Source organism: Myotis lucifugus, unplaced genomic scaffold, assembly GCF_000147115.1.
Source record: "Myotis lucifugus unplaced genomic scaffold, Myoluc2.0 scaffold_214, whole genome shotgun sequence".
In the NCBI taxonomy this organism is placed as follows: domain Eukaryota; kingdom Metazoa; phylum Chordata; class Mammalia; order Chiroptera; family Vespertilionidae; genus Myotis; species Myotis lucifugus.
Window position 1 is genome coordinate 602,833 of NW_005871262.1, and position 12,310 is coordinate 615,142.

General features: G+C 44.1%; 1 pseudogene; it reads left to right on the top strand.

Annotated features, from left to right (window-relative positions):
- Nucleotides 1-790: 790 nt before the first annotated feature.
- LOC102436911 overlaps nucleotides 791-12,310 on the top strand; it is a 77,236-nt pseudogene continuing 65,716 nt past the window's right edge.

Sequence of the window (12,310 nt, forward strand, 5' to 3'; positions counted from 1 at the left end):
GGCGTATATGGCATACTGTTCTTAATATGTTTGTTCACCTTCTTGGCATTATGTGTTTTAACCAAGGTCACCTCTCCGAGAAAGGTTGTTTCCCCAGGTGGGGATTTTTCCCAGAGGTTAGGGAGGGGATACAACCCCTTAACTGAGTGCCAGGCGGGTAGTTAATCACTTTAACTACAAACCATCATGCTTAAGCTACATAATCTTTACTCCCTGGAATGGAGATAAGAAACGCCCTAACCTTTGCAATAGAAGTTGACAGGATTAAAATCGACTGGAATAAATACAGATGTAACAAGACAATAAACATCAGATCCTAACGAGAACCTGACCAGAACTTTGGCTGGAGATCCTGGCTAAAGGTCCTGACTAGGCTGCTGATCAACTGAAGGCTTAGAGGTCCTGACTAGGCTGCTGATCAACTGAAGGCTGTCTCCGTGTCATTCCTTCTTCGCCGACTCCGTCCACACCTTTGGGGACCCCTGGACCTGCTGGGGTTGGACCCCAGCAAGGGGCCTGGGTGGCGAGGCCGTGCCCGGAGCCCGGTGGAGGCCCGCTGCCGGCCTGGTGGTGACACAGTGCCCCTTGGCGGAGCCCCTGGCCCTCCCGCCCTGGTCCGCCCTCCTGCCCCTGAAGTGATTCCGCGCTGTTGAACCCGAGGCCTGCGGTCCTTCGGTGTCTTGCGGGTGTTCTGTGTACGGACATATTCTGCTCTTAAGTTGACAACTAGACATATCTTGAGCGTGTCCACGTCTCCACGCCCGACCTTCCTTAGGAGTCCTTGGGCACCATGGCCTGTGTGCATTATAAATTCGCTTCCAAACTCAACTATGCCATCGCCACCTTTGATGGGCGGCACATCTCCCTCGGCGACCTAAAGAAGCAGATTATGGGGAGAGAGAAGCTGAAAGCTGCCAAGTGTGACCTGCAGATCACCAACGCGCAGACCGAGGAAGAATACACCGATGACAATGCTCTGATTCCTAAGAACGTATCTGTCATTGTTAGAAGAATTCCTATTGGAGCTGTGAAATCTACAAGCAAGGCGGACGCTACAGGTCGAACTGAACCAGTGATGGGCACTTCAACGGGCACTGATGACTCTTCTGCATCTCTGTCTCTGGCCCAGCTCACAAAGACTGCCAATCTGGCTGAAGCCAATGCTTCTGAAGAAGATAAAATTAAAGCCATGATGTTGCAATCTGTCCGTGCATACGGCCCCGTCAATTACATGAAGAAGCCTCTAGGTCCACCACCTCCATCTTATACCTGTTTCCGCTGTGGTAGACCCGGCCATTATCTTAAGAACTGCCCCACAAATGGGGATGAATGCTTCCAACCTCGTCCGAGGATTAAAAGGAGCACTGGAATCCCCAGAAGTTTCATGATGGAAGTGAAAGATCCTAACGTGAAAGGTGCAAAGCTCACCGGCACTGGAACATACGCAATACCGACTATAGAGGCAGAAGCATACGCAATTGGGAAGAAAGAAAGGCCACCTTTCTTACCAGAGGAGCCCTCTTCGTCTTCTGAAAAGGACGACCCTATCCCAGACGAGTTGCTGTGCCCCATCTGCAAAGACATCGTGACTGATGCCGCTGTCATTCCCTGCTGTGCAAACAGCTATTGTGATGAGTGTATAAGAACAGCGCTCTTGGAATCAGAGGACCATACGTGCCCCACGTGTCATCAACATGATGTCTCTCCCGATGATTTAATTGCCAATCAATTCTTGCGACAGGCTGTTAATAACTTCAAAAATGGAACTGGTGGTTACGCAAAAAGACTGCGGAACCAGTTACCCCCACCACCACCCCCGATACCGCCTCTGAGACCTCTCCTTCAGCGGAATCTACAGCCTCTGATGAGATCTCCAATACCAAGACAACAAGATCCTCCGAGGATTCCAGTGACGTCTTCCTCAGGCCACACGGCTCCCTCTATATCTTCCGTAACTTCTCATCAGTCTTCCTTAGCCCCTGCTGTGCCCAGAAATTCATCCGCCCCAGTGCCTGTACCGGATATAACTGCAACAGTCTCCACATCAGTCCACTGGGAAAAGTCAGATGGGCCTCTCTGGGATTCTGAACATGAAATAGTGTCAGCCGCAGCCCTTGCCTCAGAACATTCACAGGGAACCTCTTCCATAGCAATGACTGCCCTTGTGGAGGAGAAAGGTTACCCTGTGCCTGTGCTTGGAACCCCATCTTTGCCTGGACAGTCACCACCTGCTGGGTATAGCGTCCCTCCCCCCGGGTTCCCTCCAGTGCCAGCCAATTTGTCAACGCCTTGGGTATCATCAGGAGTGCAGACTGCTCTTTCAAATACCATCCCAACGACACAAGCGCCACTTGGGCCCGGGGAAGAATTCTACCGAGAGCTGCGATGGCTAAAAGGAGAGTCTAAATATCCCTATGGTGTTTCCTCATACTCCAGAAGTCCCTCTACTTACTCTAAATCAAGATCTGGTTCAACGTCGTCACCTTCTTATTCTCGATCACCTAGCCGCTCACACTCTCGTTCCTATTTGCGATCACTTCCAGACCCCAGAAGGGGCAGAGGCAAGAGTCGAAATTCCCGCCCAAGGTCTAGACCTCATGGATATCGTCGGTCTAGGTCAAGGTCACCACTATATTGGCGATGTCCTTTGCGATCAAGGTCCCCTCAAGCATTGAGGGGACAGTCTCCAAATAAACGGACTGTACAAGGGGAAACAGGACGTGCACATTTTAATAGATACAGTGAAGTTCCACCACAGTATGACAGAAAAGCTTATTATGGGAGGAGTGTTGACTTTAGAGACCCATATGAAAACGAGCATTACCGAGAGTGGGAGAGAAAACACAGGGAGTGGTATGACAAGTTCTACAGAGGTTATGCTGCTGGAGCACAGCCTCGAGAGTCAGCAAATGGAGAGAACTTTCCTCCAGAGAGCTATTTACCACTTCATATCAGGAATTGTTCCCTTACAAGGGGCCGCAGAGAAGTTCGCTCGGGTGGACAAAGTCGAAGAAGTCAAAACATTGGTGGTAGCAACTCTCCAGGAAAGCTCTCACAAAGAGACAGCCACAATCGGAAGGATAGCACAAAGTCAAAAGAGAAGGAGAGCAACAGTGCTGCAGGAGATGGAAAAGGAAGTAAACATAAGGAACATCGAAGGAGGAAGGAAGCAAAGGCCTTCTAAACACAAAGTTGTTACAACCTTCTGGAAAATCAAGAGAACCTACAAGTTCAGTGATGAGATGCCTCCCTGGGGCCAAAACATACACACACACAAACAAACAAAACAAAAAACAAAAAAACACACCACACAAAAATAAAACCACAAAAACCCCCCTTAAAAAAATTAAAGAAATAAAAAAATTTTAAAAATTACCCACAACAACAACAAAAGAAAGGACTCCTTAGAAAACACGGTGATCCCGCTTTTCAACGCACTGACGCTTTGGCAAGCCCAGATGGCCAGGCCCCGACTTGGACTCTGGGCGTGGGCCTGGTCGTCCATCCAGAGAGGGAGAGCGGTGGGGGTGGGGGAGGGAGGCGGGGCGGTCAAACAGATGGCCCGGCCCCGACATATTCTTTGGCTGTGGATAACAGAGATTGGGTTGACTGGTTCCCGGGCTGAAGAGCCCGTCCTGCCCTGGGCTGGTCGAGAAGCGCCAATGCAACCCTCCCTCTGGGGGAAGGCAGAGCCAGGTGGTTGGACTTCCCCAGTTCTGGGAAGGACAAGCAGGGTTCTGTCTGCCATAAGGCAGGGGCTGAAAGGTGCTCCTGGATACCGACGGACCATTCAAAGCAGAGTGTCTGTGCGTGACTGCGGATGTACGTACGCACACACACTCCCGCACCACACACATCCACCTACCCCTCACGCCCGCACTTCCCAATCCCACATCCCCCACCACACACACACACACACACACACACACACACACACACAAAGACACACACACACACGCACACACACACGCACACACTCAGACACGGGAGCACAAGGTCTGCTAACAAGGATTCTGCGAAGTGACAATCATGCTTAAGCTACATAATCTTTACTCCCTGGAATGGAGATAAGAAACGCCCTAACCTTTGCAATAGAAATGGACAGGATTAAAATCGACTGGTATAAATACAGATGTAACAAGACAATAAAACATAGAACTTGGCTGGAGATCCTGGCTAGAGATCCTGGCTAGGCTGCTGATCAACTGAATGCTGTCTCCATGTCATTCCTTCTTCGCCGACTCCGTCCACACTTTTGGGAACCCCTGGACCTGCTGGGGCTGGACCCCAACATCAATGGTGTTTAGGCCATCAGAACTCACTGGGAATTTCAAGATTATTTTTGTTTTTTCAGTTGTGGCTCACATAATCAGAAACCCATAGGCCTAGGCTATGTTGACTATTGGTTATATTGTACTTAGGGTACAAACACTTGAAAAGTTTTGTTCACATTATTTCTTGTTTTTCATTAATCCTGTATAATGCCCCAGTCCTTAATGCTGTATAGTGAATTCAACTGGAGCCACTCAAAAGTTACCTACTGGGCTATATTTGGCTCCTGTTGCAATGCCAATTGACCCAAGTCTGTAAGAGTGACTTCGGTGTGCAGTTAAAACTGAAGCAGGGCTGAAATGGCCAAAAAACTCCAGTTGGTTTTGCCATCTTTGCAACATAGGTGTGCAAGCACACTCTAAAAACCCACAGGATGGAATGCAAATACACCAAGATTATAGATCTAGGTGGATAGAAAGCATTTCCCCTCTAGATTCTCATTTTCATGAATACAGGGCAGCACATCCCCAATTTGGTATATGATGCTGATGGTACCTGTGAAACATTTAGCAGGTGCACTGTATTTGGGGAGCGGGTGGAAGAAGAGAGAAAAATGCAGCCAGAGTGAGGCAGAATTCTAATACCTCCCCTAAGACTCCCACCTGCTGATATTCATGACCTATAGAGTCCCCTCCAGGATGGGACCTGTGATTTGCTTCAGCCAAAAGACTTTGGCAAAGGGGGAGGGATTTTGTAGATATCATTAAGGTTCCAAATCAGCGGAGTTTGCATTAATCAAAGGAAGATGATTCCAGCTGAGCCTGACTTCATCAGGTGAGCTCTTAAAGATGACCTTAGCCCTTTCTGGGGTCAGAGGCCATCGCTGGCTGGTCTGAAGAAGCCGGAATATGGTGAGCTGAACTAGAGAAGGCCATGTGGATAGGGCCCATGAAAAATAACCTGCCAGCTTCAACCTGTCCCTGGTTCCTAGGGACAGCTTTGGTCTAAGAGACAAGGTGGCTGGGATAGTTCTATCGTTGACACAGGGGCGAACAGGGGAAATGGGGAGATTTCAGGAAGCCCTCCTTTGAAAATGCTCATAACCTTGTCAGCAGCCCCAGAAGTCAACTGGCCACTCGGCAACCTGCTGAGGTCTGAGAGGACCCTGGGACTACTCGGAGTCCTGGCCACTCTGTGACTATGCCTGCCTCTCCTTTCTAGAACAGCCGGCCCTACAACACCAGGTGTTTTTCTGCTTAGTTCTTGGTAACTCTATATCTTAGGTATCCAGACATTTTCCATGTAGTCTTTGCATTTGAGGGATGCTGTTGCAAGTGTCTTGGGATCAGGTCTGAGTTAGTTCAACTTCACCTCCTGACCATGAGTGTGAGTCCATGGGAGGGTTCTATATTCAAAATTATCCTCGGTGAACATGTGCTAGGGATGTCTGGGGGGAAAAGGTGTTTTGCTTTTCTTAAGAGAGATCTCCATGCTCCTGGATGTGGTGGGAAAACTTGGCAATCATGAGCATTGTTAGGAGGTATATGCAGTCTGTGTAAAGCTGACCACACACAGGAGACAAGAAAAACAGGATGAATCCAGGGCCCACTATACCTTGGAATTAAACTAATTGGAAAGCTTCCGTCCCTCTGGACCTCCAGTGACGTGATCCCTAAGTGCGTTCTGGTGTGAGCTTGGGAGTGGTGTCTCCCAGCAAGGGCTTGAGTGGGTTAGCTGAAACGTTAGCAAAGTAGAACCTCATTGGTAAAAACATAGTAATTCTATGTTTGCACCTTTCAAATACCTCACAGCCAACCAGACTTCACAAATGCTGGTAAATATCCCTCAAACCATCATCAAATGAAAACGCTCATTTCCAATTTGCAAGATGCCTGCATTCAAAAAGTCTGGAGGCTCATAGCAAAGAGGCATTTTTCTTCTGAAAATACCTACACCGGGATTACAACTATAAGGATTACTGAAAAGAAAAAGTCCCCAAACTTTTGGGATTGGTATTTGCATTTGCAAAATAATTTGCAACTAGAACTGCCTGGTAGCACTTTATGGAAATCAAAAAGTGGGTTTTGAATATCTAGGTCATTTCCCCCCCACCTCACCCCCACAGCCCCCAGCATCCAAATCCATAGTAAAATCAACTGTCTAGCTGTCTGGAAGAGATCGCACTAAATGCTCAGAGTAGCTCTCCCAAAAATTCTGAATAATTTGGATAAAAGTATACGCATCTGGGGCATAGTCATATTTAACTGATTTACCTTAATTCTGTAAATCGATTTATTGCCCGAGAAGCTCCTCCATTCAGTTGTCCTTGCCCTGTGCCACCTTCCATAGTTGCCAAAGCTGCCGGCTCCTCCACCCTAAATAACTCTGAACCTGTGGCAGAGGCGTTGGGGTTGGTTTGAAATAGCAGTATTTTCCCACCCATTTCTCCATTCAGGATTTTCTCCCTTCAAAGGATGCTTTGTATATCTCGTGTTTCCTTCCCCTGCTTGTTTGAATCTAAAATGAATCTGAACTAAAAGTACTTGTTGAGTGGTTAGGCTCCCAGCTGTAATTTGGAGTCAAGGTATGAATATTTTATACTCAAAGAGTCACTGAAGATTTATAGGAGGTTTTTAAAAATAAATGAATACACTCATTTTTGTTGGCATAGGTATACTATAGCTGGGGGAAAACAAAAATACAGGACAAGCCCTCAGTCATTAGTCTTTAAAAAATGAACCTGGATTTGTGTTTTGGGATGATGGGGAGTAAGTGTGGTGAGCACACAGTGTCCCTTGGAGGAAAGAAATACTAGGATGAAGGAGACCCGGGTAGGAAACAAACACAAAAGCCACCCAAAGGCTCAAATCTTGATTTGAACCCACCCAGATTCCAGAGGTATCGTTTCAGAAGGTGCTCTTCATGTCCTGGCAGAAATTAGGTGTCGGGCTGGGGAGCCAGTACTCAGATGCCTGTGGCTTCCTTTCACTACAAAAATAGACTTAAAAAATAATCCAGTCTTTGGCAAAGTCTCTTCCAAGATGGAGCGACCTCAGTAGCCCCTTCACTTTCGCTGGGTTTGCCGTTGCACGGAGCCCGCAGCCTGGTGAGCTCATAGGTGGTTCAAAGGTGTTGAATGCAGTTGAAACAGAATATTCATCCATGTTAACTAAGCATTTCCAGTTTTTTCTTCTCCTATAAAACTGTGAAGTTTATTCTCCTAATAACATCTCTTGGCTCACATTTTTACCAGTATCCTGTGGCTTCTTCTGTATAAGGTAGGCTGGTTAAGTAATTTTCTTTAGTTTTAAAGAACTAAAGAGTAGAGAGAAAGCATTTGGGCTCTTTTAACCTCTAAGCATGACCACAATAAGCATTACCCCAGAAACATAAGCTTTTCTTCCTAAAGCTTCCTGTGGAAGGACATTCCAGTCACGTCATTTCTGATGTTCATTAAGTATTCAATATATGTTTTAATTGTGCCTAATACAAATTGATTCTCTTATAATGCCCTGATTTTACCCTAGGCAAACTAGATGGCAATTTAGAAGAAAAAAAGGAACTTTCTAAACTTTTATGGGCGGCTGCCAAGATCATGACCACCTGTGGAGTGTTGGGTACGTTACCCAAAGTAAATGTTCTTACATGACAACAATTCATTCTTTTTCCCCTTCATCCCTAATGTCTAACCTCTATCTATATCCTTTAAGTAGATTCAGCCTGCAAGAAGTTTGTAAAAATTCAGATATATGCAAAAAACAAAAACAAAACCCAATAACCTAGATACCATTTTTACTATTAAATTGGCAAAGATTTTGACATTTCTTAACATGTAGCATTGATCAAACTGTTAGAATGTGGCTGTTAAGACTGGATGTGAGAGTAAAATGGGTATAACCTTTGAGGATAGATTGGCAGCATATTCTACCACATGACAACACTTCTAGTTATGTATCCCACAGCTGTAGAGGAGAGCAAAGATTTATTATTGCATTTATTGTGATAGCAAATTGTGGAAACAACTTCTATGCTAACCAACAGGGAACTCCTTATATAAACAAAGGAATATTTATACAAAGGAATATTATGCAGCCATGTACAAGGACAAGCTAGTGAATGTGTAGACATTAAGAGATAGCCAAGAGACAGGCTTGAAAAAAAGAAAGGGACAAAACAGTATGTATACTGTAATCCATTGTACATTTGCAAACAATTTCTAATAGAACTGATAAGAAATTGTAATGACTGGTACTTTTTTAGATATAGAACTGTGGATCTGAGAGGAGAAGAGGGAGAATTTACCTTTTGAATTTTATACCTTTTTGGATTACTTTGGTTTTAAAAAGTCATTATGTATGTACTAGAGGCCTGATACACAAAATTTGTGCAAGAGTAGGCCTTCCTTCCCCTGGCTGCCGGCACCAGCTTCCCTCTGGCACCCGGGACCCAGGATTCCCTTCAGCCACCGGCAGGCACCTGAGACCGGAGCAGCCCCAGCATCATCTGGAAGGTCGTCCTGAAGAATGTCTGGTCTAATTAGCATATTATGCTTTTATTATTATAGATTCATTGATTATAATCAAGCTTGTATAATTTTTAATAATCAAAAAATATCTACTGCGGCCATGACTCTACATCTCCTACATTAATCCAGACCACTTCCTGTTTACCACCATTGATGTTCCCCCAACTCATCTCAGTTTCCCTGACAACCTCTTTTTGGCTGAGTTTCTTACGCCCAGAGGACAAGCCTTCACTCTCAGTGTTCCTGTGCTCAAGCCTCACCTGAAACATAAAAGGTATTAAGTGTTCTGTGGAGAATCGAGGGGCTGATTGTGATCCTGACTTCTTCATTCCCACGCCGTGTTTTTCTGGGTTCTCTCAACACTTTAGCAGTCCTGTCAGCCTTCCTTAATGTCACTGTATGAGTTTTATATTTCTGCATAATAAATTATCACAAACTTGGTGGTTTAACACAAAATACATTTATTACCTCACAGTTTCCATGGACAGGAGTCCAAGCACAACTTACCAGATACTTTAGGGTATCTCACAAGGCTAAATTCAAGGTGTTGGTTGGGGGCTGTGATTTTATCTCAAGGCTCAACCAGGGCAGCTCCCCCTCTAAGGTGTTAATGGTGGCAGGATTTGATTCCTTGCCACCTGTTGAATTGGACTATTTCTCCTGGCTGTTGGCTGATGACTCTCTCAAGTCCCTTACTTCACCAAAACCAGTGAGGAGAGTGTCTGCAACTCTTGTAACATAGTCACGGCAGCAACAGCTCATCCCTCATTTATTGGTTAGAAGCAAGTCACAGATCCTGCACAAACTCTTGGGGAGATGAATATACAAAAGCACAAATACTAGGAGGTGGGGTTATTGAGGACCATCTTAGAGCCAGAATAGTCATGAACTTGTATGATTGACATTGGGGTAGCCTAAAAGGAACTCCATCAGTGATATCTTTTTTTTTTTAAATTTAAGTTCTCAATTACAGTTGACATTCAACATTATTTTATATTAGTTTCAGGTGTACAGCATAGTGATTAGACAATCATATACTTTACAGAGTGCCCCCCCCACACACACATTTTAAATACTAACCTGGCACCATACATAGTTATTACAATACTAGAGGCTCAGTGCATGAATTTGTGCATGGGTGGGGTCCCTCGGGGTGGCCTGTGGAGATCCGGCTCCAGCTTGCACCCTCAGCTTCACAGCCCTGCAGCCCCACCTGGCACCCCACCTTGGCCTGGCACCACCCCCTCACCTGCTCCACCATCCCGCCCTGGGAGCTGGGCGGTGGGCCCTGCCTCTGCCGCTGCCACTGGTTGCCATCTGCAGGGCCATTGGTGGGATGACTGGGCCCCTGCTTGCACCTGCCTTTGCTGGCGCCACCTGCTCACCTGCTCCACCATCCTGCTCTCATCAGAGTCCATTGGGGCTGGCAGCGCCTCCACTGTCGCCCGCTGCCAACGCCGTGTCACTGACGCCCGCCATGTTCCGTGCCATCCCCTGGTGGTCAGCGCACATTATAGTAAGTGGTCAAACTCCCAATCTCCTGGTCGAACGACTGCCCGAGGGGACAATTTGCATATTAGGCTTTTATTATATAGGATTATTGACCATTTTCCCTATACTGTACTTTAACATCCCCATGATTATGTTGTAATTACCAAAATCATATAGTATTTGTCTTCCTCTGTCTGACTTATTCCACTTGGCATGATACCATCTAGGCCCATTCATGCTGTTGCAAATAGTAAGATTTCATTTTTTTACAGCTGAGTAATATCTCATTGTATATATTTACCTCAGCTTGTTTATTCTGTTATTTGTTAATGGACACTTGGATTACTTCCATATTTTGGCTATTATAAATAATGCTGCAATGAACATGAGGTGCATATATGCTTTCAAATTAGTGTTTTGGATTTCTTTGGATATATACCCAGAAGTGGAATCACTAGGTCATAAGGCAGTACTATTTTTAATTTTTGAGGAACATCCATAATGTCTACCATAGTGGCTGGTGCAACGTGCATTCATACCAACAGTACACAAGGGTTCTCTTTTCTCCACTTTCTCTCCAACATTTGTTGTTTGTTTATTCATTAATTATAGCCATTCTGACAGGTATGAAGCGATATCTCATTGGGGTTTTAATTTGCATTTCTTGACGATTAGTGACATTGAGCACCTTTGCGTATGTCTATTGAACATCTGTATGTTCTCTTTAGAGAAGTGTCTATTCAGGTCCTCTGCCCACTTTTTAATTGGATTGTGTTGTGTGTGTGTGTGTGTGTGTGTACGCGCATGCGTTGAGTTGTATTAGTTCTTTATAAATTTTGAATATTAACCCCTTATCCAATGTATCACTGACAAATATCTTCCCCCATTCAGTGGTTGTCTTTTAGCTTTGTTAATGTTTTACTTTGTTGTGCAAAACATTTTAGTTCGATGTAGTCTCTTTTGTTTTTTGTTTGTTCGCTTGCTTGTTTTCCTTGCTCAAGGAGATTTGTCAGAAAAAAAAAACTGATTGCTAAAAGAAATGTTAGAGTGCTTACTGCCTATAATTTCTTCTAGGAGTTTTGTGGTTTTGAATCCCATGTTTAAGTCTTTAATTCATTTTGACTTTTTTCATGTAAATGGTGTAAGAAGGTGGTCTAGTTTCATTTTTTTCCATGTATCTGTCCAATTTTTCCAATATCATTTATTGAGTAGAATGTCTTTACCCCATTGTAAGTTCTTGTATCCTTTGTCAAATATTAATTGACCTTGTAGGCATAGGTTTATTTTGTTACATTGATCTATGTGTCTCTTTTTATGCCAGTACCATGCTGTTTTGATTATTATAACCTTGTAGTATTGTTTGCTATCAGCATGATTCCTTCAACTTTGTTCTTCTTTCTCAAGATTGCTGTGGCTATACAGGGTCTTTTGTGGTGCCATATAAAAATTTGGATTATTTGTTCAAGTTCTGTGAAAAATGTCATTGGTTTTTTGATAAGAATTGCACTGAAAATATTAAATTGTTTGAGGTAGTATGGAGATTTTAACAATGTTAATTCTTTCAATCCACAAGCATGCTATATGCTTCCATTTATTTGTATCTTTTTCAATTCCTTTCTCCATTGTCCTATAATTTTATGAGTCCAGGTTTTTTACCTCCTTGATTAGTTTTATTTCTAGGTATTTTTTATCCCATTGTAAATGGGATTATTCTCTTATTTTCTTTTTCTGATAATTCATCACTGGTGTATAAAGTATAACACATTTATGAATATTGATTTTATGTCTTGCTACTTTACTAAATTCATTTATTAGTTCTAGTCCTTTTTTGATAGAATCTTTAGGGTTCTCTCTATATAGTATCATGACACCTGCAAATAATGACAGTTTTTCTTTCTTTTCAATTTGGATGTTTTTTATTTCTTCTTACTGTCTGATTGCTGAAGCTAGAACTTTGAATACTATGTTGACTGAGGGTGGTGAAGATTGGCATTCCTGTCTTGTTCCTGGTCTTAAGAGAAA